Source organism: Gracilinanus agilis, chromosome 2, assembly GCF_016433145.1.
Source record: "Gracilinanus agilis isolate LMUSP501 chromosome 2, AgileGrace, whole genome shotgun sequence".
NCBI lineage: Eukaryota > Metazoa > Chordata > Mammalia > Didelphimorphia > Didelphidae > Gracilinanus > Gracilinanus agilis.
In genome coordinates, this window is record NC_058131.1 from 568,452,233 (window position 1) to 568,458,519 (window position 6,287).

Genomic DNA, 6,287 nt, shown 5'->3' on the forward strand with positions numbered 1-6,287 from the left:
AATAACACCTTTCTATAACTTCTCTGACAGATAAGTGGCCAGCTGGTTTCTGCTTGATGAGATGCCAAAACCACCCAGCGATGTGGGGTAAAGAATGCTCTACTGGATTTAGAAATAGAGGCCCTGAGTTCAAATCCCAGCTCTGTTATTTACTGTATGACTTTGGGGATCCATTTACTGTCTCTGGGCCTCAATTTCCCCATCTGTGAAATGATTGTACTAGACGATCTCTGAGGTTTCTCCTAGCTTGAAATTTATGATCTTGGGCATGGTGGGAGAAATAAAAAGGTCTGAGGCCCAATCTCTGGGCTCCTGGAGTTTCCAGCATAATTAGGGAGGGAGGGATGGCATACACACCAATAATTATAAGGCAGAAAAAGTGGGGCAGTAAGTGACTGGGACTGTTGGGAGGAGCAGAGGCAAATGTGGATTAGGCTGGTCAGAGAAGCTTTCCTGGAGGAAGATACGACTGAAGCTAGGTCTTTAGGAACTGATGGATAAGGAAGAGAGGAGAAGCCTTTTTAGACAAGAAAGGAGGCAGAGGTATCTTATCTCACTCCAATCCAATCTTTGCACAGCTGCCAAAAGGGTACTTTCTCCTAGAGCCCAGGTCTACCCATGTCAGTCCCCTACTCAGTAAACTCCCATGGTTCTCTTCCACCACAAAGAGCATCTATCAACTCCTCTGTTTGTCATGTAAAGTCCTTCACCACTTGAACTTGATCTGCACTCCCTGCTTTATTGCATACTATTCCCCATCATGCCTGCCTGTTACATAGTCCATCATGTATGCTATAATCTGACCTTCTCACTGTTCTTCAGACATGGCATTCTATCACTCAGCCTTTACTCTGGCTATTCCCAATGGAATGTCCTTGCTGCCCTGCGTCTCTCCGACTTTGAAGCTGTTATCTCCTTCAAGACTCAGCCTTTCCTGATTCCTCCTGGCAGCTAGTGCCCTCTCCCCTCCAAAGCAGCTGGCATCTCTTTGGTATCTATTTCTATAGGCATCTGTTGCCTTCTCCGATAGACTGTACCCTCCTTAAGGGCTGGGACTATCTATGGCTTTTGTCTTCGTAGCTCCATTGCCTAGCGAATGCTGGTCGATTGATTGGTGGGGAGTAATTTTGCTTGGCTATAGCAAAGGACTTAAGGGAGTTCAGAGGGACAGAAGTTGGCCATCTTATCCAATCTCTTGTGCCCAGATTAGGATGACTCATAAGCTAGCTAGTGTATAAATGGAGATTTTGAACCTTGGACTGCATCTCCATAAATTCTTAGTATTTCCCTAAATTCCCTTTAATCTCTCCTGTGCCTCCACATTTGCGTGATCACATTATTGTTTTATAAGTTCTATAGTTCCTCCCTTTCTCTCTTTTTGCTTTTGGTACCTTTTTAGTTAGCTTTTTATGTTGGTTTATTATTAATAACAATTTATAAAATATACTTATTTATTGGATATTAATTTTAAAATTCACACTAGAAGCCGTCTCTCAAAAATCCCTAGAGGAGGTGTTCAAAAACAGGGACTTTCTCATAGCTAGCATTAATATGTTTCAAGGATTGCAAAGCACTTGACATTTGTCATCTCATTTGGTCCTCATATACAACGCTCTGAGGTTGGTGTTATTATTATCATCCCCATTTTACAGATGAGGAAACTGAGGTTGAGAGTGGTTAAGTGACTTGCTCAGGGTCATATCACTAGCTAGTCCCTGAAGTTGGATTTGAACTCAGGCCTTCCTAATTCCAAGTCCAGCACTCAGTCCATTATGCCAAGATATCCTATTTTCAAAAGAGAGCTTTAAGAATTCTCTTTTGACCTCGCCTTTGACTTTTTGTACTTATTGTTAAGGAGCTCAGCCTTATGACCAGTCTGATTCTCTAGAGCTGATGGGCAAACTTTTTAAAAAGGGGGCCAAAGGAAAGGAAATGCTCATCTGTCAGTCTGTTTCTAAGGCAACTCTTTTGAAGTCTCATGGTATTGTACCTGACTCATTGTATTTGTCAGATTAGGAATAATGCCAGGGTGGATAGAACATTTCAGGGGACCCCATCTTGCCCGCAGGCCGTAGTTTGCCCATCACTGCTCTAGATCATCTCATCTTTTTTTGGCCACATTAAATAGTTATTGATTTAAATGTAGGTATCTAGGGGCAGCTGGGTGGTTCAGTGGATTGAGAGTCAACTCTAGAGATGGGAGGTCCCGGTTTCAAATCTGGCCTCAGACACTTCCTAGCTGTGTGACCCTGGGCAAGTCACCCAACCCCTATTCCCCAGCCCTTACCACTCTTCTGTCTTGGAAGCAATACCCAGTATTGATTCTAAGACAGAAGGTAAGGGTTTAAAAAAAAAAAAAGTAGGTTCCCAATCGACATTAAAAAAAAAAACAACCCAAAGGGAAGAAGACAACCTCTAGCAAAGTTGCTGCTTGCCCACATAGGGATGACCCTGGTGGCTGGTAACATCGCCTTTCCCGAGGACCTAATGCTCTCTGGCCTCCTTCCCATGGGCTCCCAATGGCGCCCACGTCCCACAACTTCCCAGACCCTAATTCTTTGGTTACCCAGCTCTGCCCAGAGCTCAGCATAATAATTGGAGAGCTTTTGTTTTCAGATTCAGTCTTAGTACCTAAGAATATTTAACTACTTTTCCTCCTGGGCTTTGAAGCTCTGGCCCCCAAGGAGTCTATATATCAGGCATGTGATTCCATGCTCAATACTCCAGGGATATGGTAGAAAAGACACTGACTGTGAGGTCAGAGGACCTGAATTCAGTTCTTGGTTCTTCTACTCTTTTTCTTGAGAGAATCACCTAACCATTCCGGGCCTACTAGCTCCATTATATAATTAAGAGTTACGTGATCTTTATGCATCTGTCCAACTCTAAGACCTAGAAGATTCTCTTAAATCTTTACAATATTCACTGTTGGACCATGAGCTCCTGGAGAGCAGGGACTGTCTTTAGTCTTTGTGGATTAGCATTTAGCACAGTCCTTGGCACACAGTAGGCACTGAACATATGCTTGATGCCTCTGATCCTTGTGAGAGGAGACGGTTTACACGTACAATGATCTCTCTAGGTATTTTCTAGACTTAGGGAATTCCATAACTGATCCCAAAGCACTGATTCCTCTAAAAACATCTTTCTTGACCTCTAAAGGGCCTAGTTGTCTGTCAAAAGAATTGTATGGAATCCCCTTGCTGTTGTGAACCCATACCTCTCTGGGCCACATCTGCTAAATGAGGTTAGATAAGAATTTTTTATGGCCTCTTCTAGAAGTCCTTCTTTGGATGCTTGCTTTTCTCCTGTACCAGGTCAAATTAATTTTTTTAAATCCTTCCCTTCCATCTTAGAATTAATATTGTGTATTGGTTCCAAGGCAAAAGAGTGGTAAGGGCTAGGCAATGGGGTTTAAGTGACCTGCCCAGGATCACAGAGTATAAGGAAGTATCTGGGACCAGATTTGAACTCAGGATTTCCCATCTCTAGGCCTGGCTTTGGATCCACTGAGCCACCAAGCTGCGCCCTTCCCTGCCCCCCCCCCCACTACTCGTTCTCTCTCTCTCATTCTCTCTTCCTCCCTTTCTATCTCTGTTCTCCCTCTCCCCTTCTCTCTGCCCCTCAGATTCATTCTTCAATGGCCAGTTCAAGACCTACTTTCCATGTCAAGTTATTCCTGACCACCACTCTTCATATTTAGCACTTTATTTCATATGGCCTTATGTTTAGTCATGCTTTAACCTTGCCTCCCCAACTAGTGTGTAAGTGCACTGAGCACAAGGCCTGGGCCTTATTCTTCTCTCTGCTACCATAATGCCTAACTCAGAATTGGCCAGATAGTGGACAATGAATGAATATTGTTTTGGATGGAATATTGGGTGCATTTGAGAATGAATGAATGAATGAAAACGAAAAGCTAAAGAAAGAGTGAATGAATTTTAGGATACAGGATGAATAGATGTGTATTGTTCCCTGGGAAAGGCAGTGGATATGGCTATAGGGCCACTAGCCAAAATACCGCCATTACGGAAATAATTAAAACAACCAGAGGCTAAAGGAGACTACCAAGGCCATTTTTGGTATCTTGAAAACATTTTATTTCAATACTATCCTCATGTGGCGGCATAAATAATCACAGGAGACAACACAGTTCAAGTAAAGAGATGGGAGAAAGAAAGCAAAAGGTATGTGCGGAGAGAGAAGTACTTTCATCCAGTTAGTGCTAGACAGTCATGTTAAAGGCCCTACACAGTAGTGGGAGAAGGCAAGGGAATGTGGCCGAAGCCCACAGTAGCCAGTGGCTCGTGTGGGCCCAACTCCCGTGGGCTAGGGTTTGTGTAGCTACTTGGCTGTGGCACAGAGCACTGGAAAAGTTAACAGAAATAAACCCAGCTGTTGGGCTTTATAGCTTGCCTGGCCTTGCCATCCAGTCTTCACAAACATAAACAGATGTGTTTGGCCCAGATAGCTGTAGTTGTGCCCACGGGGGAGGGGGAGGGAGAAGGGATGTGTGCAGAAGAGCCAGAGTGGAATAGCACTTGGCTAGAATATCTGGGTGAGAAAGGGAGGGAGGGAGAGTAAGAGAGTGAAGACAAAGGGAAGGAAGGAGGGAGAGAGGCAGTGAGAGGGGGAAAGAGAGAGACAAAAGGGACAGAGAGACAGAGACAGAGAGAAGGGAGGGAGGGAGAAGGAAGAGAAGCAGAAAGGAGGGAAAGGAGAGGGGAAGAGAGAGAGAGAGAGAGAGAAAGGGACAGAGAGGCAGAGACAGAGTCAGAGACAGAGAGAAGAGAGGGAAGGAGAAGGAAGAGAAGCAGAAAGGAGGGAAAGGAGGGAGGAAGAGCGAGGCAGAGGAGGGATGAAGAGAAAAAAGCAGAGATGCAGAAAGGATGGAGAGAAAGGCAGAGAAGGAGAAAGTGACAGGAGAGGCAGAGAGAAGGGAGAGGGAGAGAGGGGGGGAGAAAGGGAGAGGGAAGGAAGGAGAGAGAAAGAAGGATAGAAAGGGGAGAGGAAGGGATAGAAATGAGAGGTGAGGGAAATGTGGGGGGAAGAGGTAGAAGTGGGGGAAGGGAGAAGGAGAGGGAGAGTGCGTAGAGAATCCTAATTCTGTCTGCCTTCCCTAGGGACCCAAACTCTGGCCATCTTAGTCTCATGCTTCCTACAGGAAGAAGGTATCATCTCAGCCTGATTACCAGAAAGGATGAGACCAGGTTAAACCCAGGGAAAGGGAGAAGGGCCTTACAGTTTGAAAATCCTCAGTCTAGGTCTTTCTAATCGGATTGGCACAATTTGTGTTGAGGGTACCAAGGTTACCCCTCATACTGAAATTTCCCAGAGTGACTTGACCACGACATAAACAAGCCCCACTGAGAATGGTATGATGCCATGAGAAGAAGCCTGTGTGAGGAGACAGAAGCCCTGACTTCAAATCCATGCTTTGCCACTATCTGCGTGGCTTGGGGTGAGTCACTTCACTTCATGCCTTGGTTTCCCCATTTGTAAAACGGGAATAATACTGCCCTTCCTCCCGCAGAGAATTGTTGTGAGGGTCAAATGAAATCATTTACGTCTAAGTGCTTTGGAAAGTCTCCGCGCTATGCAGATACAAGGGCTAGTTATTGTTTCCCCAGGTGTTTGGTTTGGTTTTAAAGACACTGAGGTTGTTTTCGGTGGGAAAGAAACCAAAGGAAGCCTGGCTCTTCCGAGTTAAGAGCTGAGGTTTTACAGGGGCCGCTTTGAACGAAGAGAGGAGGGAGGTGGAAAAAGAGGAGAAAAGGGAGGATTTCAATTAATATCAGTGAATTAAGCCCTTATTTTATGGCATCTCCAAGCAAGTGGCTTTGTGCTGCAGCTATTGAGAGCTGTGGATTCCCGCTGCCGCCCTCTGCATGGGAAAAGTGAACCACAATAAACCTGGCTGTTCCATTTTATGGCTTGCCCAGCTTCTGCATCCCGTCTTCCGGCCAGTTTTCAGTAGCCGCTCTTGGTGACTTGTGGAATCTTGTCCCCCAGCAGAAGAGACGCTATGTCCAGTTCCTCCGAGGAGACGGCCCTCTCCAGGACAGTAGTAGTTTCCAGTTACAGCAGTACGGGTCAGTCCAACAGGGTCGGCTGTCGCCTCCTTTTTTTTTTTTTTTAACTTTTCTTTCTTTTTTTCTTCTTAGTGTGAGATTAAGGGGCCAAAGCACATAATTCCAGTTATCGGTGAGCCCAGACTATTGGCAGGCTGCTCCAGCGCTGGCTTGTCCTGGGGCGGGACTGGGGAGGGGGAAGGGAGGGAGTGGGGG